The following is a 25,618-nucleotide window of genomic DNA, read 5'->3' on the forward strand; positions in this document are numbered from 1 at the left end:
CATAAAAACATGTAAAATGACTGCTTAGGAAGGAGTTTTGCAGAACAAGTCATAGTGAATCACAAGTTAAATATGAGTCAGTGTAACACTAGTGCAAAAAAAAATACATCCATCTGTGATATATTAGCAGGACTGTTGTAAGCAAGACACAAGAAGTATTTCTTCTGCTGTATTCTGTGCTGATTAGGCCTTAACTAGAGTACTGTGTCCAGTTCTGGGTGCCACAATTCAGGAAAGATGTGGACAAAGTGGAGAAAGTCCAAAGAAACACAACAAAAATTAAAAGGTCTAGAAAATATGAACAATAAGGCAAGATTGGAAAAAATGGGGAGTTTTTAGTCTGGAGAAGAGAAGATTGAAAGGAGATGATAATAGTTTTCAAGTACATAAAAGGTTGTTACAAGGAGGAGGGGGGAAAAACTGTTCTTAATTCGTGAAGATAGGACAGGAAGCAATGAGATTAAATTGCAGCAAGGCAGTTTAGGTTGAACATTAGGAGAAACTTTACAACTGTCAGGGTGGCTAAACAATGGAATAAATTACCTAGGGAAGTTGTGGAATCTCCATCACTGGAGATTTTTAAGAGCAGGTTAAACAAATAGCTGTCAGAGATGATATACATGGTTCTTGGTCCTTCCATGAGTGCAGGTGACTGATTTAGATGACATCTCAAGTCCTTCCAGTCCTACTATTCTATTTCTGTGGTAGAGGGTACAATTTGTGACAAGTTTTGCCTCTGCAATCATAGGATAAATGGAATCCAGACTATATTTTTCTTAAAAACATTGTATTGCATTCATTACTCATTGAATACTACTGAAGTCAACAGGACTTTTTCTTAATGTGATAGATCCTACAATTCTTCCTTAACTAATTCTTCCTCACAACACCCATGCAGTGTAAATAAGTATTGTTCATTTTACAGTTGGGAGAAAATAGACTTCAGCTATGCTACAACATTTAATTAAATTTGTAACTTGGGTTTAAATGTGGTTTGTATTATCACTCAGCATTGTTAATACACTATGACAGACAGCAAGTTTCACTGCTCATTGTGGTCTAGTTTTGGTGTAAGATTGTTTTCATGTAAACGGTTTATCACACTTTCTGCAGAACCCTAACCATGTTTGTGTAATGGGTTTGTTTGGTCATACTTCTTTCAGCTCTTTGTGTGGTAGGTTATCCCAGACTGTATTGCCTCTTTCTGCTGGTGCTTGTACTCCAGGCACTCTCTCTTGCTGAGTTGTTATGGAACACCTGCCCAGATTTTCCCAGAATGTACTGTTACATCCATGGTTATATAATATAAATGTGGTCATATGTGCTTGGCTGACATGGTTGTGTTATGAAAATAGCTGCTCTATGAATACAAGTTTGGCATGTCCGTTAAAAAAATGAGTCAGACGAGTAACAAACTAGATACAAAATCTCAGCTGTAATGTAGACAGATGAGACTCAGAGAGGTGAAATGACATGATGACAGCTACACAGCAAGTCAATCACAGAGATATAATCAGATTGTACCCTAAAAAGTTCTGACTTTATGAAAAGAAATACACAGTTAAAAATAACCAATATCACAAAAAGGTTGTGGAAGAGAAGCATGATGAAAGAAACAGTATAAGGAAGGAGAAAACTGGTTGGCAGGATTTGGTAATATATTTCATTGAACTACACATTTTGCACAGACATATATAATTAGATTAGCTCCTCAAGAATTCTACACTTTTATAAATGCTTACTTGGCTTCAGTTGGAATATTCATGGTAATAAGCATCATGCTTAAGTATTTACAAGTTCAAGCCCAGTTACAAAGAGCATGATTGGCTAATGTTAACTGAATACTAAGTTCTATAGTTATGAAAGAATTTCTGTAGAAAACAAGGGATGTCTACACTTCAAGCGAGGAGTTCAATTTCCTGCTCAAGGAGACACATTCATTGAACTAGATATATTCAATAGAATTTATACTCATGCTAGATCAGGGCCGGCTCGAGCCATTCCTGCGCCCCAGGCAGCGGGCGCGCAATACATGAACAGCTCCGCCCCCGGGCACACAGTGCATGTGCGGCCCCGCCCCCCCGGCATGCAGTGCCCCTTACAGTTGTCATCAGGCGCCCCCCCAAAATTTGGCGCCCCAGGCAGCTGCCCGTCTAGCCCCGCCCCTTAATCCGGCCCTGTGCTAGATACACAGTTGGGCTAGCTAGCCTTTCTGCTGTGCATGCTACACTATTTTGAGAGGGGACTAGCTTGACCAGAGATAATGCAAGTATGTCTTATCCAGCTGGAAATCACATCCCCAGCTAGAAGCGTTGACATAGCCACAATTTACTCAAGTGTGCTAACTTGAGCTAGCTTAGTGAAGTGAGAGTATCGACACGTTAAAATAATGCTATACAGCATGATAAAAGTAACATCACATGCCATTGGGTTAGCTGAATGATTGAAGTGGCTGCTGATGAGTTGTAATTTAAATTGTTGTATCCCTACTGAATTACAAAGCTTGAGTGTTACTGAAGCTCAAGTTAAAGTTGCCTACCTCCACCAAACAATGGACCAGCTAGCTCTATCTTAAAGCAGCACTCAACTGATTGATGTGTGTGTGTGGAGTAACACTTGAGTCATAACTCAGTCTAAGGGTATGTCTACACTACAGAGTTTTGTCGAAAAAAATGGCTGTTTTTCTGACAAAACCTGAGCAACGTCCACGCTGCAATTGTGTTCCTTCAAAAGTAAATTGAAAGAACAAAGGATTTTTTCTGGCATTGGTAAACCTCTTTCTGTGAGGAAGAAGCCTTTTTCTCAAAGAGCTCTTTCAGAAAAAGGCATGTATAGATGGGGAAGAGGGAGTTCTTTCACAAGAAAGAACCTCCGGGGTGCTTCTGAGTCCAGCCATTCCACCAGCCTGCACTCCCTCACCTGTCCTGCTGAGCCAGGCCCTCAAGCCTCTTCTAGCAAACACCACAGGTAGGAATACATACAGCTGCAGAAAGACACATTCACTGAAATTAGTATTGGGAAAGCTGCATGGAAAAGCTTTCGGCTAAGTATTTCCCCAGCACTGAACTGAATACCCCCTCTGAAGTGTAAACACCAAAATTGTATTGTCTGGCACTGCGCAGAGAACTGTGCAGCATAAGATCATTGAAGTTCACCTCCTCCCTCAATGAGGAGGAAAATATGTACAGTCTTTTGCCCCACTCCCCAGTTATGAGTTCCACAAACTGAGTTTTAGAGAAAAGCAAATTTATTAACTACAAAAGATAAAGAGATGAGGAATAGCAAACAGACCAATGCAGATTACTGAGCAAATAAACATACAGACTAAGCTTAATACACTAAGGAAACTTGTTAGAAGAAGTATTTCTCACCCTAAACATTATTTTAGACATTCCTTTCACTGGCCAGACACCTTGTCCAACCTGGGTTCAGTCCTCTCTTCCCCAGTTCAGTCTTCGGTGTTTACAGCAGCCCTCTTAGGCTGGGATTCAGTGAAGAGCCAACCCTGATTATCTTACTCCCCAGCCTTAAATAGGATTTACATAAGGTTGATCCCCACTCCATACACGTGGAAAAATTCTAGTAGTCAAGATGGAGTCCAGGACCAGGTGACATTGATCATATGAACCTGCAGTGTCAAAGCAGCCAGCAGTCAGAGGTTGTTTGTAGCATCCCAGGAAACTTCTTAGGAAGGTAGATTACCATCTTCAAAGTCCTATTGTTCCCCTAATGGCTCACTGACTAGACAGACGGATTACATTTTATTAGATGGGCATTTCCCAAGTGCCAACATTTTTGTAATTGATACATAACCACTGTTCTTAATGTTTTATACAGAAATGATACATGCTATAGGATAATCACATTCAGTAAATCATAATCTTTCAAAGGACATCTTACATGACTCATCTTGAATGAAATACAACATCTTAGTTTAGGCCATATTTATATCATGCGGATATATCTATGAAGAATATGGGCTATGGCAGCAAACATACTTCCTTCCTATCAATCCTCAGTCATTCATCACTGGTATTTATTTAGCACCATCAGTGAGATTGGTGCTGTATAATACACAAACGTAAATAGAGTCTCAGTCCTGAAAGGGCTGCCATAAATGATGGCTGTTCATTTGCCCAGTTGGAATAGCTACAGGGTCTTAGTGTAGTTTCCAATGAAGAAATGTCCATAACGCAAAATCCTCCATCCTATATCTATTTGATATCTTTGTGCTCTGTGGAATGGCTGAGGACTGAATAGGCTAAGGAAAATGAACACTCTTTTGTCGCTGAAGTTGGTCCCTTTGCGGTCTGGTGTAAGAAAGAACAGGGAAATCTGTTGTAGTCATTTCTCCATAGAACATAGAGGATTTTGGTCTCACAGGGCTGCCAGCTTCACACTTTACACCAGCAATGAATTCACATGAAAATTTAAAACAAAATGCAAAAATAAACTGTACCCCGTCAAACTAGTTGTGTTATTTTATGCATGTAATATTCTGTCCCAAAAATATGTCAAATTTTACTTGCAAAAATAAAAGGCTGCTGTTTTATTCCATATGCAATCTGTGAGCAATACGCTCAGCTGTTTTTTTTTTTCACTCAAAGATCAAGTGCATAATCTGATGTAAAACCGAATGGGAAGAATATATCATTATTTAAAAGCTAAATAACTGCTTAAAATTAGATCTGTGAAGGCATCAAAAATACCAGAATTCACAGATGGTTTGTAGATAAATTCATACTGTATTCAGTCCACTCACCAGCTAAAAAAAATATGCTTTTTCCTCTCTTTCTCCTCAGTCTGAATGCTGATGCCTGCTCAAAACATATGTGCTTCTTTCTTTAAATTGAGCTCTGAGTCATGTTCTATTGCACTATTACATTCAAACAGCCATCTTTGAAATTTTGCACCAATATATTTTTTTAAATGTAAAAATACATATTTAAATTTTGTATGTATTTTTGCATGCTTTCATATGGATAGCTATCATGAGCAAGTTAAATAAGATGTTAGCAGGAATGATAATATACTGGGAATAAAGTTCCTAAGTAAAGCTGCAACATGCAGAGTGATAAGATTGAATGAGCCTAAAGAAACAATTGCATCAATCACTCATCCTGATTCTGCAGTTCTCAGACAAGCAGAATTCCAGTTGAATTTATTAGGAATTTTGTCTGACGGCTACAGGGTCAGGTTCTTTGCTGTGTTTCTGTGATCTTCCTATGTTCATTATGCACTGTGTTTAAACTAGGGTTTCCCCCTGGATTTTGTCATATTATTTTAAATCTTACTGAATTGTAGTACATCCAACAGGCGTGACAAGTAGTTACAACAGGCAATTAAAAGTTAGAACTCCTCCTGGGATATATGTCTGCCACAGTCTCAGGCTGCGTCTAGACTGGCATGATTTTGTGCAAATACTTTTAACGGAAAAGTTTTTCCGTTAAAAGTATTTGCACGAGAAAGCGTCTATACTGGCATGTGCCTTTGCACAAAAGATTTGATTTTGTGCAAAAGCATCCGTGCCAGTATAGACGCTCTCTTGCGCAAGAAAGCTCAGATGGCCATTTTAGCCATCGGGCTTTCTTGTGCAAGAAATTAACGTGGCTGTCTACACAGGCCCTCTTGCACAAGAATACTTGCGCAAGAGGGCTTATCCCTGAGCGGGAGCCTCGGAGTATTTGCACAAGAACCACTGATTTTGTACATTACAAAGTCAGTGTTCTTGCGCAAATACTCGCGGCCAGTGTAGACAGGCGGCAAGATTTTGCACAAAATCATGCCAGTCTAGACACACCCGCAGTGAGGCAAATCCCTCTTCCATGGATATGAAGAGTCCAGATGCTGCAGAAATTCTGCAGCTTCACTGCCTAAGCAGAATGAGTTGCATTTGGGGAAGAGGTACATACAGCTTAGCTTTGTGGGGTTCCCTGTGCATTGTTGTGCAGGGAGGATTCAGGAATGGGAAAGGGAATGGCTGAGATGGCCACTCAGTATACTACTGTGGAAATCCATTATTCTTGATCTTCATGAAGCAGGGGCACAAATGGTTCAGAAGCTATTTAATTCTTAGGTTTGTGGTGCCATCTGTTACATCGATTTGGTTATTCTTCTGCTGCCAGAGAGGAAAACCCAACAGCACAGCCAAGATGCACAGGCTGTGCTCTGCTTTCTAACATTTGACCCTGCATCAAGTGTTACTGTGTCTCTCTGTAGCTTACTTTCCCCCCCTTTTTTTTAAATAGCCACCTTTCAGACGTGTTTTTAGGCTTCGATAATAAACAAATGTCTATAAAGAACTTTGAGATCCTGGAACAGCAAGTATTATGTAAGAGCAAGGTTTTCAGGCCCATATGCAGAGAGGCACAAAGGGTGTGAAAGCACCTCCTCTTGGTCCCCCAAGTAAGGATGCTCCAGCCAGCCAGGGAAAGGTAGAAGCGGCGCGCTGCCCGAGCCTCCCTCCCCTATGCTCTGGGCAGCCGGGGCAAAGCTGGGGCTGATTTCCCTGCTTACTTGGGAACTATGGGGGATGGATTCACACCCTTGTGAGCCACATTTACAAAAAAAGCACACGCACACACAAATTCCTGCGTACGGGCCTGGTTTTATCATTCTTTATACCAGACCCTTCCTTGTATGCATATTCCATTTAAGGTCTCTTTTTTGAGCCTTTTCACTAATTTTCTCTGTTTTAAAAGGGAGTTCCAACAGTAAAAATGAAGTCAATACAATCTGTTTATTGTTGAAAATAGCTATAAAATTTGGCATTCCCAAATTACACTATCAATTGCAAGTCATCATTAATTTTCTAACAGTGGCTCAGGTCAGGTTTTTTCAAACTGCTTCAGACCCATCAATTCATCAAGGAGGACAGCCTGGATGAATTTAAACTTCAATTTAGCATAGAAAAATCTTACCGTCAACAGATATAATAAATAGAGGTTTCGTGGGAAATTCAAAGTCTATTTCATTCTGGCCCTGATTCAGGAAAACATGCCTAGTCAGGAAGCATCTAAGCACATACTTAATGTTACGCACATACACCTCTTAAGTGGTTTCTTGAATTGCATCCTCTTTCCACAAGGACTCCTTTTTCTTTCCCACTACAGGTTTTCATAAATGTGTGACTATAGTTAATTCTAAGATCTAGGCATGATTGTAAGGAATAATTAAATGAGTTGTAAATAAAAAATATCACGGTGAATCAAAAAGGAAGCTGCCATCTTGTAGAATTGAATCAGCCTTTCAAAAAGTTTAAAATTTGTTGTAAGACAAGTTCTGTAATTTCTATGAAACAATTTTGTTTCAGTTGAATTGCGCTTAACTCAATTGTAAGATTAACCTTGAGTTAATTTATGACTGCTTTTCAAGATTCTAATTTCCATTGCTCTCCTGTAGGGAAATTGAATCCTTCAATTCAACTGTGCATCATCAAACTGAAGCTTAGTGGGAAGCGTAATTAAAATTGCATCTCTCACTGTGAAATTTACCCTACTGCAGAGGGGCTGCAGGAGGCTCTCTGTACCACTTAAACCCATGCAGAGGGCCCAGTGCTTAATTTGTATCAGGGCTGCACCCTGGCACCTCTAGGGTTAGCTGCTCATAACTTCAGTACCTCTGGACTTGTCATGTCAGTTATAATAGTAAAATAATTGCTTGAGCCCTGACACCTCTTATTACAGATTGGCCACTGAGAGGGCCAAATCCAGGCCTAATTGAAGTCAACAGGAGTTTTGCTTAAAGACATAAGTGGGACCTAAAATGGCTTGTGTGCTGTCTGTACCATGGTGAAATTTCATCCTTTGAAAAATATTTGCCTGTTCACTTAAAAGAGATTCAGAAAAAGTTATAGGTATTTCTAAAAACTGGTTTGAATCCTCCTGCTTTAGTATATAAGTGACAGCTCCATACCTGACTGATCTATCTGGAGGATGCTCAGGTCAGTTACATGCTATTATTCTTCTTATGCCACCCTCATCATTACCATAATGTCTGACTGCTTTATGAAAAGGCATTCATTGACACGATTAACATTTGTGGAGTGTGATTTGTTTTTTTCGTGTCATACTCTCCTTCTCTCCTTGGGAGAAAATTGAGTGTGCAGTATAGTGTTCGGTTTTGATAGGGTTAGTTTTTTTAAAAAAAATGAATATATTTACTATGTGTTTATGTTAGAGAAGCTACGTCTTTCACAGGTTGGGATTCCCATCAGGAGACCCGTTTACTTCAGACCAGAACAAGAAATGCTGTGTTCTGCTCAAGAGGGTGGTCTGTCTATGCTCCCTGTCAGATCCCTTTCTAGTTTTCTGGATGTCAAAACTAATGTATGCCTTCCTCTTAATCCCCATGATACAAAAGTGTCTGGGGAAACTGAGGCAAGATACTGGACTGATGATTATGATGCTCATTCCTGCAGTTCTGGTAGTCAAATCCAGTGAACTTCTGAATGCACCTGCAGGTCACTTTGCCTGTTTTGCCAAATATAATCTTGCAAAAACCTGTAAAATATTACACCTGGACCTAGCATTGTTACTTCTGACAGTCTGGATGTTGGCTGGCTAACACTGACTGAAAAATCATGTTTAGCTGATGTTCATAACATTCTGCTCTGAAGCAGGAAACCCTCAGCTAGCCCACCTTACAAAGCTAAGTTGAACAGGTTTTCTATTTAGGAATCTCAGAACCATTTGTCTCTTTAGACAATACCCATTTCAGCAATACTGGACTATTTAATAGCTCTGAAACCATCTGAACTCTCTATTAGTTTTATAAGGGTCCATCTCGCAGCCATATTTACAGAGCACCTTTCATTCCAGGGACACATGGTATTTTCTCACCCTACAGTGGCTAGATTCTGTAAAGGCCTTATTTATATTTGTCACCTGGTTCTTGGCACCTCAGTACAGTAACAGATTTGTTATATTCCACATTTGAGGCCGGAGCACTCTCTTCCCTATCAGTGAAGATTGCCTTTTTAGTAACCATTACCTCTTCTGGAAGGGTAGGGGAGATTCAAGCCCTCATTGAGGGTCGTCCTTACACAGGATTTCATAAGGACAAGGTCACATTCTGACCTCATCTATATGAGCTAAATTGTTCATCTCTCAGTTTTATTCCCCAGGGAAGCTAAACATCATAAAATACAAGCATTGGCATCTATCTTCCCAGTACAGAATCACTCAGGAGCACACCCGGATTGCTCATGGCCTTTGCTGGCAGAGTGAAAGGTTAGGCAACATTCTCACAGAGATGATCAAAATGGATCTCCAACTGTAAAAGAACATGTTGTCGGCTAGCCAAGTTACAACCACCTACCCATTTCAGAGCTCATCCCCTTAGGGTCTCAGGCAGTGTCTCCTGACTGAAGAACAACCTTATTTCTGAAATTTGTAGAGCAGCTACATGGAGCTTGGTCAGCACATTTACAAGACATTATTCTTTGGCAGAGGCTTCCAGACGGGATGCTCATTTTGGTAGGAATGTCCTGCAGTCATTGTTTAAGTAGAAATCCTAAAACCCACCTCAAGGTGGACCACGGACAGCTGCATATTAATCACCGAGGACAAGTCTACACTGGACCTGGAAGATCAGTTTAAGATATGCAACTCCAGCTACGCAAAATGTGTAGCTGGAGTCGGCTTACCTTAAGCCAAGCCTTGGTGGCTTCAACACTGCAGGAGGCTACCAGGAGCAAACATTGGCATCTGTCTTTCCAGAACAGAATCACTCAGGAGCACACCTGGATTGTTCATGGCCTTTGCTGTTAGGGTTAAAGGTACACCGCAAAAGGAGGAGTACTGGACGCCGGCGATAGTGGCCCTCAGCATTTGATTTACAAGTCTACACTAGACCTGCTAAATCGAATGCCAGAAGATTGACCTCTGGAGTAAATATAAATGTGTCCTGAGGGTGGAATATATGTGGATAGTCACTCAGAGAAGAAAGACCTTACCATAACTGTGGTTCTTCAAGTTGTGTTGTCCACATGGATTTCATAACCCACTTTCCCCACCCTCCCCACCCATATCTATGAAGTCCTATTCCTTTGGGATTCTATATTTAAAGCCCTGCAAACCCATAGATATCCATTTTATATCTGCAGGTATTCACAGCACTTTGTATCTAGAACCCTGCAAATTCGCAGATCATTTTTGCAGATGCCGGTACCAACTTTGTATTCACTCAGGGCTCTGTATCAGAGGAAGAATTGGGGGATGATTGGGCCTACTCCAGTCTTTGGCTATGTCTAAACAGCAGGATTTTTGTTCAAGAAGCTTTGTCGGAAGAGATCTTGTGCAAGAAGTTTTTGCGGAAGATCTCTTCCGAAGAGAGCGTCCAGACTGCAAAAGCACATCAAAAAAGCGATGCGATTTGCGAAAGAGAGCATCCACGTTGCCTGGATGCTCTTCACAAGTAGGCAGTGATTGCTATGGACAGAATGGCCACCAGAGCACCTGTGCTTTTTCCTCTTCCATCTTCTTGTGCAAAAAAACCCCTATTTTTCATCCACACACATCTTTTTGCGCAAGAGCTCTTGTGTTCTTCCTCGTAGAATGAGCGTTACCAATTGTGCAAAAGCCCCTCTGATCTTTCAATGTACTTGTGCAAAAACAGGCTTGAGGTGTGGATGCTCTGTGAGTTTTTGCGGGAAAACAGCCATTTTTCTGCAAAAACTCTAGTATAGACAGCCTTTATGTCTTCAGGTGAGGTTTTTATGTGAAAATTTCTCAGCTGCAGGTGTAGTCCACCAGACTATGTCTGTCAAAAGACTCACACTTCATGCAGAAGAAGCACATGCACCTGAAGTATGGAATACATGTAGACAATGCAGGTCCAAGAACAACAGTTAGTGAGGTCAGCAACCATTATTTTCACTCTCCGCACAGGACATGCTAGAGTTATTGAAATCTTATCAATTCCTCTTAAAACTAATGATTTCCAAAGGTCAAATTAATTCCTGGTTCAATTCCATTAAAGTCCCTGGAGTTAAACCAGGGATAGCGTTAGCCCCAAACGTGGTGTCTGAAAACAGAGTTTGTCCAGCTGTTTGTAATTCCCATAGTAAAATGAAATTAAAACATTTAAAGTGTCTTAATTAAGTCAGAGGGCAGTCTAGGCAGCCAATCACCTTAAGAGATTTGCAGGGCTAATTCTATGCTTCAATATTTAAGGTCTCCAAAAGGCAACATCCATCTTCTGTTTAAAAAAAAATCTTCCCACTATCTAGAGATTATTTAGTGTTCTGATATTGACACTGCTTCTGTTGAAAGATTTAAAGATAAAAATGCAGTGTATTCAAGTACTGATCATTTTTCATAGTCACTTAGTGACAGTACAGCCTGTAGTCAATTGCAGCAGATTTATCTTTTCTGATATTGATTGTGCATGTGGCTAAGCTGTTTGCAGATACCTTGCTACATCCATCCTGAACTGCAGCAGGAGGTACAAAAAAAGGAAGGGACGAGGATAATGCCAAGCTATCTTGTTTTTATTCCAAAGCAGTTTAAGTATTTTGATTTAAGTGGTGAGATAAACTGCTATAAGATATTTTGAATGTGCATGGACATAAAGCACTTTCTGCCCGAAAAAGAAAAATCATAACAGCATAACTTTCCAGTTAAGACAAGCCTCTATTGTGCCTAGAGGATGTGGGTTCAAGTCAATGAACAACAGTAAAGTGCAAATACAGCACAAGTTGGAATTTCAGATAGTTGATGCCAGAGACCTTGTATTAGGGGTGGGGGCTGCCACACATTTTTGTGATGAACACTTGCCAAAAGTTGGAGATTGGATCTGGATACTCCCTTTGTTTGGATTCCCTCTGGAGTTCCACCTTATGAAAGACTTCTCCTTTTTCTGGAGCTCCGAGTCTGGAAATTGCAGACTCCAGAGTTTGTAGTTCCAAGTCAGCAGATACGCCACCGCCAGTGTTCTAAACTCCAGATGCAATTCTTACATTGAATAAGGAGGAATCACTTTCACACTGAAGATTTCTAATTTGCAAAGCAAGTCAATTAATGCTGAACTCCACTTAGTTTCGTTTACATTAAAGCTGAGCCCAAAACACAGAATTTAAGCATGGGCTAGAATTTGAATTATTGGAAAGTTCACAGTGTCAGATCCCAGTTTTTGTTTTTCACCATCTCTAATTTAAATTGAACCAGACTTCCATGTATACCTTTATTTATGTCAAGCTATATCTCTAAGTGCTAATCCACAGGCTGTGGGTTTGATGGCTGGATAATGCTTGAGGAAATCCTTGGGAGACCCGGAAACCTTTGAGTAGAGGTTGTCATGAATCTCTCTGGATGGACCACAGTTAACAAACCATAAGTATATTTCATATTGACAGAAGTCAAGACCAAGGGTATGTCTACACTACAAAGTTTTGTCGGAAAAATGGCAGTTTTCCCGACAAAACTTGAATTACGTCCACAGTGCAATCGCGTTCTTTCAAAAGTAAATGGAAAGAACAGAGGAGTTTTTCCGACAGCAGTAAACCTCTTTCGATGAGGAAGATCGCCTTTTTCAAAAGAGCTCTTTCAGAACAAGGTGTGTGTGGATGATGAGGAGGGTCTTTCGAAAGAAGAGGCCTCCCGGAAATAACACAGGTGCCCTGGTGGACACTCCATCCATAACGATGGACTTGGGGCTTGAGTTGCCCGTGGTCGCCTGGCTGAAGCTTCTTGACGAGGAGGAGAAGGACGAACAGCAGCTGCAGAAGGAGGACACGGCCAGTACGGTCACCCTCTCGCTGGAGCCAGTACCCCAGGCCCTGGACATCTCCCAGGCATCCTCTGATGCCAGGGAGTGCTGTCAATTTTACACACATACACAGGGAAGGGGAGGTGGGTGCAGAGGGGGTAGGGAGCAATCATTGCTCAGCCTGGCCAGCATGCTATATTCCATGCACGTGCAGCAGCAGTATGCACTGCGTGTCCTCAGGAGCTAGCCCTGGAGCACCCACAGGCTCATGCTCACAGGTTGTGTGGAGGCCCCACACATGTCTGACCCCTGGGGGGATGCCCTCCTACCACCAGACACTGCAGGAAGAAGGCTGGGCACAAGGGTGCATGCACAACCCCAAGCACTCCGAAGACATGGCTGCATGTTTGAGGAACCACCTGCTCTTGCGGACAGCTCTGCCAGGAGCAGGTGTGTGAGCGGCCCCCATGGAAGGCCAGGCTGCTCCAGGCCCCTCTCCTGCCCCTGGCATCCCACTGTGGCCAGACACTTCCCTTGCGTGCTTGTCCGTGGGACGTGGGTGAGGGGTAGCAGGAAGCATGGTCCCTGGGGCACCTCGGGACCTCTGTGAGGAAGGTCCTGCAGTGCACGCCTCACATGGCCTGGCTCACGAGACATCACCGTCCTCTGGGCCGAAGACTTTTGGTCACTGCTCACACAGGAGGGCACAGCCTCATGCACAATGTCTGTATGGATGACTGACCACCTCTCTCTCTTTTCCTCCACAGCCGGATCAGCCGTCGCTGAGGAAATCTGAAGAAATCTCCTCACTCAGTCCTTCTGCAGCCACATCATTTCTTCTCTGATCCCACATCATTTCTTCTCTAGATAGATTTATCACTCTGTTACCAAACCAGCCTTCTTCTGAAGACAAATATTTCCTGAATCGACCCTGCCTCACTTCAACCATCCATCCCCTGCACAGACACCCTAAGTTCATAGTGTAGAAATTAGCATGCTGTTTGTTATCTAGTAAATGTGATCACAGTGGAAAGACAGGAATTTGCAATCTACTACTGGGTTTATGAGCACTTTTGAAGAGCCACTGCCGATTGCACTCACTCTTGCTGTGTCTACAGCTGGAAGATGTGATACTAATACTTTTTCTACATTAGAAAAGGTTTGACAGCATAAACTGTACTGGAAAACCTTCCTCGTAGGGACATAGCTTTTACCAAGAAAAGAATTCTTCTGCCAGTTTAGTTTATGCTAATTCCCTGAACAAGCAAAAGTGAGCTGGTAAAATGATTTTTTTTTGATGATATGACTTGATATTCTGGCTTTTGCTGGCATAGCAATGTCAGTAAGAGGTGTGCTTTTTTCCCACACTCCTAAGTGATCCAACTTTTTCCTATTAGCATTCACCGAAGAGTGAGTACTAACCATTGCCTTCTTAATAGAAAAAGCAACTTAATTCTGTACCCAGTATCCTCTGCACTGATCCATTCCTGATTCTTTTTTAAAAATCTGTCCTGCACAGGTAACCAGATCCAAGTTTAACAAACAAGCAAATTGTTTCACCTGAAGGAGTCATACCGTATGTCACATCTGTGACTAACCCTCATTTTAGTTAGTATAAAAATGAACCACAATAGTTAGTATTTGCTACCACTCATGTTTCAATACTCCATCTTTACATAATGCTTCACTTTGTTGCATTTAACATTGCAACTTTCCAGATTAAATGTCAGTAAGAGATATTACAGATTGTATTTTTAATATACTTTCTCCTGAAATTACAACATTACTTCTGAAAATGTGACTAAAATAAGACTCCTGAAAGCACAAGATGACAACTGAACTTTCCTACAAAGGGCATAAAGGAACAGTATTCTTCAGCGGGCAAGTATGACATAAAGGGGAAGAGGTAAAAAAAAGCTCCGAATTTTCATCCTTTGTATTAAAGAGAGAGAGATACTGAAATAACAGCTCCAAGACATTGAAGTACCACTATTGTATACTCTAGTGTTTTGGAGGACTGGAATACTATAGTACTTTATTTAAAATAAGGGATTGCACCCTGAAGTCTGCTTTCTGGTGCCCCTTCTGGGATGCTGCATCTGATGTGGAAAAGGAGAACCCCTATGAGGAATATTGATCCAATCCTGTTTGTTCTGTCAATTTAAAAATAGCCTTTGATATGCAAACAGAAGTCTATTCACAAAACAATAAGTAGTTCAAAAATATCCCACTGCGTTGTTATAGATTGGTTTTTGTTGATTTATAATAAGAATATTTTATGAAATATTTGAGGGTGACCCAAATCTGTCCACCTCCAACTCACTAAAGAATTATAAGGTTTCTTTCACCCATTGGATAAAACAACAAAAGCCTTTTCAAGCCCATTACAAATCCACTATTTATAACAGACCATCAAAGAAAACTCTTCTCATTAAACTTTACAGTTAATTTCCTTTGGGAAGTCCCATTCACTTAGAATAGCTGGACTTGATCAGAAATGGGATGAGTGAAGGGTGCAGCTGTAGTAAAATTCATGCTTAAAACTTTTAAAAAACTATATTAAACACAGTCAAATCTCTGAACTTTCTGGTTTCCAGGCTAAAGCTATCAAAGTTTTGGCAGGAAAACAGACAAAGAAAGTAAAAGCTTGGGTAGTCCTTCAAAGCCCGATGCTTAAGACACAGCTTTTTAAAGCAACTGGTTTCTTTAAAACAAAATAAAGGAAAGAACAATGTAAAACACCATACACAAGGTCATATCTTCCCACAAGAAAAAAGTCTTATATTATCCTATTCTCTATGCCTGTGGTTCTCAACTGGTAGTCCATGGACCACTAGTGGTCCATGGTGACTTTTTCGGTGGTCCACAGGAACATTGTCCAAAGTCACATGGCATGAGCAGGTGCCGCCAGGAGGCTGTTTTACGCCGTGTTCACAAGCACGTGGCGTGTCATCCATAGTGTTACCTAAGACGCAGCCACATTGTGTTGCCAATAACTTCCATCTGAGGCTCTGAGCATCAGTGTAGCTGCCGCCTTCATGCTGAGCAGTTGCTGTGTTGTTCGTCCTGTGCTACATGTGCTAGAGGTGGCCCATGAAAATTTTTTGATTGGCCTGGTGGTCCGTGGACTGAAACGAGTTGAGATTAATTCCTATGCAATTAATTTAGGATGAAAAATCACTGAAGAGCTCTCTTATTGCTTCCCCCGTCCCCATGTTTCGTTTTTGTTTTCCTTACAGAGTTATTCTCCCCCATACCTAGCAACAGATAAATCATTATTAGGGTAGTGGGCCAAAATTATCTCTGATTAACAATTTCACTGGACTTGTATCAGGTTTTAATTTGGCACAATAACACTGATTTCTCTGCATTTAATAAAAAGTGCCAGCCAAGTCAGCCTACTGATTTTATGGTGATTTGCTTACATTCTAACTTGGAAAGCAAATGTAGGAAATATGTGTCCTGGTTCTTCATTCACGCTGCATTTGTATGAATAATTCAGCCAACAGCGCTCTCCATGGACAAGGCATTTAGGTATCTTCAAGTTCTCTCTTACCAGTAAACCTTATTTATATCAGTCATTTCTGTTGGAGTGCCACAAGGGGAACTGTCAAGCCTAAGTTTGCTTTTGGTTTGATTGCTTGTTTTGGCACTTTATGGGAGATATAAGAATTTTTTTGTCAATAATAACTCTAAACTTCTCTTACTTGGGTGATAGGAAAAAAGAAATAAGTGCCTTGATTGCTGCCACCTAAATTTATCTAAGCACTGTGCTTCCTTGTGTAAGCAAGGGAATGGTTCTGCTATTGTGGGGAACTTTCCTTGCTTCTACACTACCCTGGTGAAACTGGCTAGTGAAACCAGGATCTGAATCCTTGGTCCCACTTCCTTTACCCAGAGGCCTCCCTGACCTTGAGGGCTCCCCTCTCACTCTCCTGTGTGGCAGAGTCTTCTTAACCCCTACAAAGCTGGGCGCAGGATTCCTGGGGGGCCCGAGCCCCAACCTTGTTGTGGTCACTGAGGGCAGGGGCTAGGGTGTTCCCACTCAGAGATGCTCACTCCACACTGGACGCTTCTCTGACCCACTGATCATTACACACAGGTCAAAGCAAATACAAATACAATGTATTAAACAACAATTATTAATTTATTAAACAATTTTAAAAAAGAATAAAGGAAAAATGGGAAAGGTTAAAGGAAAACATGTCCACCCCACACCATGACAAGAGGATATTACAAACAACTCCTCTGAAGTGTTATCACTGTCTGTTCCTCACACATCCCAGGCCTTCTTGTCAGGCTCTGGCTGTGTTGCAGGGATGCTGGGGGTCAGACACTTGCTCTAGTAGTGGCCAAATGCCTTCAGGATCTAGGGGTACATCAACACTACAAGACAAAGTCGAATTAGCATATGCAACTTCAGCTACGTTAATTGTGTAGCTGAAGTCTAAGTAGCTTAACTCAACTGTTGGCGCTGTCTACCCTGCAGGAAATCGAAGGAAGAACACTCTTCCTTTGACTTCCTTTGCTCCCTGTGAACGCAGTTACCAGCATCGACCAGAGTGCCCCTCTCAATTTTAATTAGCTGTCTTAACTAGACAGCTAATTCGAACCCTGGAAGATCAACAGCGGCAGCTTCAATCTTCCTCTGTAGTGTAGACGGACCTTAGGTGGCAGGACCTTTCGCCCCAGTGTCAGTCCCCCAGTCAGTCTGCCTCCAAGTCTGGCCTGCAAGGCTTCTTGTCTGATGGCATCTCCCTGCACTGGACTTCTGCTCAGAGCCTCCCCAGGTCCTCACCGCACCCCGCTCCCAACTACTCCTGCCCCAGCTCTAGCTCCGAACGGCTCCAGCCCCAGCTCCACTCTCTGATGCTCTTCCTCCAGTTCCTTGGACTGCCTCTCTAGCCCATCTGGCTCCGGTTGCTGCAGCCCTGCTCCCAGCATTGATCTGCTTCCTGGACCATTTCTCTGGCTCTGGCTGGTATGACTCTGCTTGGGCCCCTGCTCTCTCCTTAGTTCGGCCCCACTTTGTCTGACCCAGGTGATTCTAGCTCGCACAGAGGACAGGACCCCCTGGCCTCCTGACTCCCTCATTAGCCCACCCTTCCTGTCAATCAGGCTGACCTAGAGCATTGGCCTTTTTCCATTCTTCAGTCTCAGGGTCCTGATTTCCCATTAAAACTTCACTTTCTTTTGGTACTGGGGGTTAGGCAACCAAAAAAACCCAAACCCCTCTTACAGTATTTTAGTAAGAGTCCTACAGTCCTCTTATACTGGCTTACCAATATCAAACTTGTCTCGTCTGGAAAGCACTACAGGATAATATCCACTGAAGTCTGTCTATGGAACAGCCCTTATCTGGGAGCGAAAGGGTAAATTCTATGGACTGTGTGCTTCTTTCTGATATGGGGAACAATGAGTATGAACAGAGAGTTTCTTCTCTACTTAATGATATTATTCATGGCATTTCAGCATTTTAAAATACTTCAGTCTCCTACACTTTGGATACCTGACCTGATATTAATAAAAAGCTCTTATAAAGAATATTGCAGAATCTATATCAAGAACCTTCACTTTCTTAAAGAAGCAGCATTCCCTGCTTTATTATTTCACTGTTTATGGTTGACTAAAATGCACATATGTGTGTGTATGTAGTGCTTATTAAGCCTAGTTACCAGGCTATTCACAATAAGTAGTTGTCCAACTACAGTAAAACTCCAATAGTTGGGCATCCAATTGTACGGCACTCCTGATAGTCCGGCATCAAAATGGCAAGAGCCTAGTGAGTGAGCTTCGGCAAAAAACGAATCACAAAGCAACAGCGGCGGCAGCTGAACCGAGCGAAAAGGGTAAAAAAGGGTTAAAAAAACTAAAACATCACAGTATACTATATACAGTATGTACAATAAAAAGGGTTAAAAACACTTTATATACAGTATATAATGCATACAGTATATATATAACCAGCTTATAGTACCTCCTGATAGTCCGGCATATCCGATAATCCGGCACCACCTAGGTCCCAAAGGTTCTGGATTATCGGAAGTCAACTGTAAGTGTGTAATTATATTTATACAAGTATGTACACTGGTAAATATTTTGTAAATTATTCCTCTGCAGGTTAAGTAAGCAAATACATTTTGGTACAATATTGTTCTATAGGCATATATACAGATAAATGTTTGATATAGTATTTTTACACGTAGGTGTGCACTCAGCTTATTTGATACAGTATTGCTATTCAGATAAAATCTTAGCTGTATTGATATAATATCGTGCTAAATTGCTATGTAAGAATGGTAATTGCATTGTGAAAAAATACAGAATATCAAACCTCACTGCCAGTCTAACAAGCAGGCTCACATCTGCCCTTCTTAGCTAGTAGAGAATGACCTTGTGGTGTTGGTTTACAAAATTCTGGACTGGTCTGAGGGCAAGTTTACTGTGAACACAACAGTAAGTGCAAAATGCAGCCCTCCATATATCACCTCCCCTTCCAACTTAGCCCCAAAGCACAAGGCATATTTCATGTCTCCGCAAAGGTGTTAAAATGGTCTTTTTGGTAGTACAGTGTACAACCACTGCAAATATGAAAGTCTTAACAGAAAGCACTGAGAATATACTAGTTCCCCTCGCAGGGCTGTTACTCATCCTCTTAGGCTGTGTTTTGTCTTCTTCCAAAAATGGAGGTGGTATATGCTTTGACACAATCATATGTATCATGGCAATATCAGAGCCAACTCTGTTTTAGAAAGGCTCCTCATTATAGCAAGAGGGTCCCCTTTACAAGGATTTTCTGTATAATACATTTTGTACATTGAAAATTCCTTGTGCAGCTATTACAGCATGTATAGTGACAAATGACCTTCATCAACAGAGTATCTTTCTAAGAACAGTTTAGAGCTCTGAACTTTGCTCTTAATTAAGATTTCTCACACATACATAGCTGTTTTCCATGCATGTGTAATGCCTGGCACCATATTTTTCTGGCACATTAAGCTAAACCAAGCCATGGTAGGCAGGGGTATTTCATGCCAGAGAGGAGGAAGTGGATGGTTAAGCAGGTTGACAATGTAATATAAATTAAATTTCAAAGTCATCGGTTTAAATGTGGCCCATGGCATTCAGGACATCTGAAGTGTTATCTTCAGAGAGATGTTCGATGATGTGAAAAGAAGTGGTGGTGTTAGTCAAGACCAAATGGACACTAGCTGTATGTATCTCAAAAACAATTGTCACAATGTTAAAGAATCTAACCCCCTCCTCCAAAAAATACCAGACCAAAAAACCCCCCAAAACCTAACCTTCCCTCTCCACACACAGCAATTTGCAGTACTGTAGTTTTGTAAAATGGGCACTGACTTTTAAGCAATGTGCTTTCTGAACGTTAAGAACCTCTACCTCTAGAGTTCCCAGGGTTACTGTTGTCTCCCGCTATTGCTTTCTTTGTGATCTGATATGATTTTTCTGAAAATGCATAGGCACTGTCGTCTTTGTGGCAATTTCAGTAGAGTGGCCAAGGACTAATAGAGCTAGACTGAACAACCTTCTCACCCTGGAAGTGAGTCAGAAATGAGGCATGCTAGAGGATCAGCACTGGGAAAACTGGCACCGCTATGGACTCTGTTTTACCTGCTCTGAGGATTTCAGTCTGCACGGCTCGTCAGTCCAATGCTTTTCCTGAGCACTGAACTCACTGTTAATAGCATAAAAAGAGAGAAACAGGTATGAGTCATACAAAACAGCCTTAATTACAGCCAAGATAGATTCAGAAATATAAAACCAAAGCCAAAAATGTAATTTAGATTTTAGCCCATTTATGTTCATAGAAATGAACATTTAAAATGACATTATGTCTCAGGTTTATCTGCTCCATGAACATCTATTTTGTAACTTTTCTGATGTAAACAATATCTTATTCCTACTAATCCTGCAGAGTAGGCCCAACTATGAGAAAGTGTGCTGGATTCTGATTTCCCTCATATGGATCACCCTTAAAATTGTTAGCCAGATCTAGACTGCAGAATCTTTGGTGCTGAAGGAGAAGAGAGAAAGCCACCTTGACTTCCTGATCCCAGGGTGAAGGTTACTACTAGTTTTTTTTGGGGGGGGGGGGGAGGGGGGGGAGGAAGGGACAACAATCCTAGCAACTCATTTTGTCTTGTGACCTGAACAAATGTGGAAATTGCAGAGTGAGGCTGAACATTGACACCCTCAGTGTCACTTTTTACAGTGTCACTTTTCAGATTGTAATAGCAGTTGTAAGAGTTAAGGGGAAGGAAGGGATGGGAAGCGAGGTAAGGACACTGATGTCTCTCCTGTACTCCTTTAGGTTGTGTTGTTCTTTCCACCTTATCAGACTGCGCAAGCTTTTATACACATCAGCCAGGACATGCTGTACCATATCAAAGACCCCGCTCCCCTGAGTCCCTCCCAAAGTAGGGTCTCTTTCTTTCCTTCTCCCACTTCCGTTTCCATTGACTGGCTGGTGAGATTCTGCCTGACTTCATTGAGAGGCTTTTAAAATCTTACTCTTTGCTATTAGTATTGATTAGTCTCTTAATGGGATTTTTCTCTTTTCCTGGCTTGTGGCATCCAGTCATATATTCCTCCTCAAGGTTCTTTATTTGGATTCACAAAGGTGAATACAGATGCGGCCCAACTCCATTAAAAGGTGCTAATCTATTGTACAGTGAAAAACAAAACACAAAACATTGCATTTCAGTATTTGGAAAATCATGCCTAATGAAGAAATATGAAACAAACTGGTCATTTTGTTTGTTTTCATAAAATATTCAAGTTAAAAAAATGTAAATTGCTAGGCTTTTGCAGATGAGGATTTCATAACCCAGTGAGCTAATACATGAACCTCCTATCTCTGGAGACATGAGTTCTAAATTAGTTTAGGACACCAAGTGTAGTAATTAATATCTTCCATTTATTTATATAGCAGCTTACAAGCTAATAAACTCTTCCCGTGAATGAATCCAACACTAAATGAAAACACTTTGTGGTGGAACACAGCAGCAGTTTAATAGTGCACAGCACAAGGAATAGCTTAAAATAGTAAGTGAAGAAAATGCTGCATTCAAAAATGAAAAATGTAAGTAAAGCCTTCTGCAGTTAAGCAAGTTACAATTTACCCCAAATACACTAGTATTACAAAACTGCAATGGAATTCCACAACGTGGCTTCTCCTGGGAAACTTTCCCGCTGCAGACTGCCTCAGTTTCCCTTCTTCAGAGTCCCCAGGAACTCCATGCCAGGCTCTTACCTCAGGACAAACCCTGTCATAGGGCCAACTTATTACAAAAACATAGTGCATATAGTCCACAACAAAAATACCCAAATGTAGTGCATTTATCACCCCCCGTCATATCATCCTTAAAATCCCAAGATATCTAGTCCCTGGATACACCACACACCAATATGTTCCATCACACTGGGCTCTTCATTTGTCCTTTTCCTGTTATTTACCAGGGCAGCCACCCCAGTCATTCCAGCTAGAGGGCAGCCCCACTCTTCCCAGGAGGAACTCTACAGTCTCTCTGCTGTGAGTTCACCCTCACCAGAGAAGCACCTCCATACCCCTCTGTCCATTAATGTCTATGTCTCAGAGGCCAACAGCTAGGTCTTTCTACCTTTCCATAGGCTCCAGCTTTCTAGCAGAGATGTCAGTGAGTAATTCCCTTCACCGCCGCTCTGCCTTCAGCCCTTTGCTTCCACTGTCCAGCTCAGAAGTCCAGCAGGCAGCTCCCTCTGAGGCTCTTTGGCTTGAGCAGGTCAGCTGGCCAACCCCTCTTGCTTTCAGCTTTCTGCCAGGAACCACCTACAGCAGCGGTGAGCAACCTCTGGCCCATCAAGGTTGTAGGTCTGGCTCACGAGACATTTTGTTTACAGTTGCCCACACACAGGGTTGCCATATTCTGCTGGTTTCCGTCTGTGTAGTTTTCTTCCTACTGGTATTGCTAAAGTGACGTGCATGTAAAGCAAAGGCACATAAAGTGAGGTGTTTGTGCTCCCTCTGCATCCAATCAAAGCACTGCTACAATTGGCACACCCTGCAAATTGGAGATACACAAGTGCAGTTAGCAAAACTACCCTATCTCAGGAGACCATCCTGGTTACAACAATCTTACAGCCCACTGAGATGGAGGAGGGCCACTTGCTAGCCTAGATTGCCCATCACCGACCTACAGCTTCCTTCATCCACCTCCTTGAGCCTCTAGCAGCTCTCACCTGCCACTCTCCTGACTCACCAGGTTCCTCTCTCCTTTAAAGTCCTGGGGCTCCTCTTACGACCAGCTATGAGTCAGCTAAACAGTTACAGGTACACTAGCCAATTCCCTTTTAAAAGGCCCCTGCAGCAGAAATCTTTAACATCTCACCTGAAAGTCAGCACCTCTAGAAGTTCAGTATTCCCTGACACAACACTACAGCATTGGTTCCATGCAATCCTTGGGTTTTTCATGGAGATCCAATCCTTGCAATGCCTCAGAGCTGAACCTTGTTTTGCTTGTACAGGCTGCAGGATCATAGCCCCAGGTGGTATAGGTGCAGGCTCTTTGTCTTCGTCTTATCCTTAGTGGAATTTCTCCATTACATGATTTAGCTTTTATCAGAAACTTTATGTTGGAGCAGGAAATTGTCTCTAAGGGTGCATCTAGACTCGCTATTTTGAAACTTGGTGCATCTACACAGCTCCAAATTTTGAAATAAAACATTATTTCAAGACATCCCTTATCCCTTGTGCAACTAGGTTTACAGGGATGCTGAAATAGTGCATCTGCAATATTTCACAATAGATATGGGGTAGCTCTGGTATCCTGAAATAGCATTGCTGTGTAGACATCCTTAGATGGATGTTAGTAGGGGAAAAAAAGCAACTATCAGAAAATGCTAGTTGTTATTTCCTTGTCCCCATCCAAAGCTACCAGTCTTTAGGACTGTTTGGTTACGCTCTATTGCCGTGGAATAGAAATTTTACTTTTACTTCTTTGTTGGCTCTGCTTGCTGCCTGTGGTTTGACATTCAGTTGTGTCACTCATATCAGCTCACTGATACCCCCTCTGGCATTTGTTTACAGCAGTGTTTCTCAACCAGTGGTACAAGTACCCGTAGGGTGGTACATCAACACAACCGAAATTTGGAGAAAACTGAATTTTTGTTTTAAGTTTTACAGCACTTTATTATTTTTGTACATTTTACACCCAAAAATTTCATCACCCGCCCAGCTACAATTACGTTGATTAAACAAATGTGTTGCAATGGTAGAAAAAAATGTGTGTGTCTGAAAACCGGGGGTACTTATACATATATTTTTTGTAAAAAAGAGTTCTTTATAAAAAAAGGTCAATAAACACTGGTTTACAGCATCCATTATGGTACAATATGAGGCTCAAAGGCAGCATATACATTAGACCAGCGGTTCTCAAACTTTTTGGGCTCTGGAGCCCTTTACATGCGTAAAAATTTATGTGGAGTCCCAGCAGTCCACAGATTGTATGTGTTGTACCTATCGATGTTTCCAGTTTGTCAACCTCGCAGAGCCCCTGGAGATGTCTCGCAGAGCCCTGGGGCTCCGTGGAGCACAGTTTGAGAAACACTGCATTAGACATTGTATTACAGTGAGGAGATCTACACAATGTACTTCATGTGACAGAGGAGCTAATGGCTGGAAAATGTTTTCCATGAGACTCTGAGTTGCAACTCATGAGGAATTGATTGTACTAGCTAAGAAGTAATTGATGTGGTAGTTGATACCCCACACTTTCTTTCAGGCAAAGTGGCTCTAGTCAGGTTGACCTGTAGGCTCCCAGTCAGTCTGGGATGATACCAGTAAAACTGGAATCTCAAAATGAAACTTGGAAAGTTGTCCATGGTGAGTTTACAATTTTTAAACTTAAAAGCAAAAAACAGATTTTCAATAGAAAGTTTCTCAATTGGGAATACAAGGTAACATAGAAGAAATGAAAAAAAGAGGGGAAAAATATGCTGGAGAACTTTGCAATGCAGCCTGGACATGAATATCCAGTACAAAAGGTTTTCTCCGAGAAAAGCAGTTTCAGGTAATTTTACTGCAAAGGCATTTTCCTCTGAAAATGAAATCTAGACAGGATGTTACTGATGGTCCACATCATATTTTCAATAAATGATGAACCTTCATGTCCCATGAAATATGAAAGTAGAAAGCCGCACTCTATTATATTCAGAAAAGGTTCCCCCTCCCTTTTGTTTAAATGTATTCATTATCAAAGGTATAGTGCCCTTGAGAAGCTGAGGCAGTAGCTTGTATTGCTGTGCAAGGAATTTAAGATACTTAACTAAAGTTTTTGCAAATGATGATGCAGAGATGTGTAGTGCTGTCTATCAAGAAGCCTCCAATCCATTTATTCAGTGCTGACACTTAGGCAGTAAGGAGACATCTTTGTGCAGTTACTTACATATTCCATACATGATGAGGTAGCTCTGCATTTCTAGTGTATTAGTTGAAGGAGTTAGAAATTATAGCAGAAGGGCTTAGGATCTCTTATTACAGACTTTGAATCTCATGGCTCCAAGGATGGAAATTCTATTGACAATAATAAAAGTTCTGCATTTGGAGTGAAGGCAGCGGATATTAGAGAGAAAGCAATCCTGATGATGAGAGAGGAGAATTTGGCTTTATAAAATTTCCATCATGCCGTCTCTTGGGTCATTACAGATGTTTTTCAGGAGTAGTTGTTTGGGATGCGAATTATTCTCCACAGCTCCTTTATACTTTAGTTTGCCATTCATGAGTACTGCTTATGAAAATAAATACAGTGAAATATATAATATAGATCACCTTCCACGTGGTCTCAAGTGACCAATTTAAAGAATGACCAGGGTTGTCAGAATGTTCGTTTAACCTTTAGTTAAATACCCACGT

This window comes from Pelodiscus sinensis, chromosome 22 (assembly GCF_049634645.1).
Source record: "Pelodiscus sinensis isolate JC-2024 chromosome 22, ASM4963464v1, whole genome shotgun sequence".
Lineage (NCBI taxonomy): Eukaryota > Metazoa > Chordata > Testudines > Trionychidae > Pelodiscus > Pelodiscus sinensis.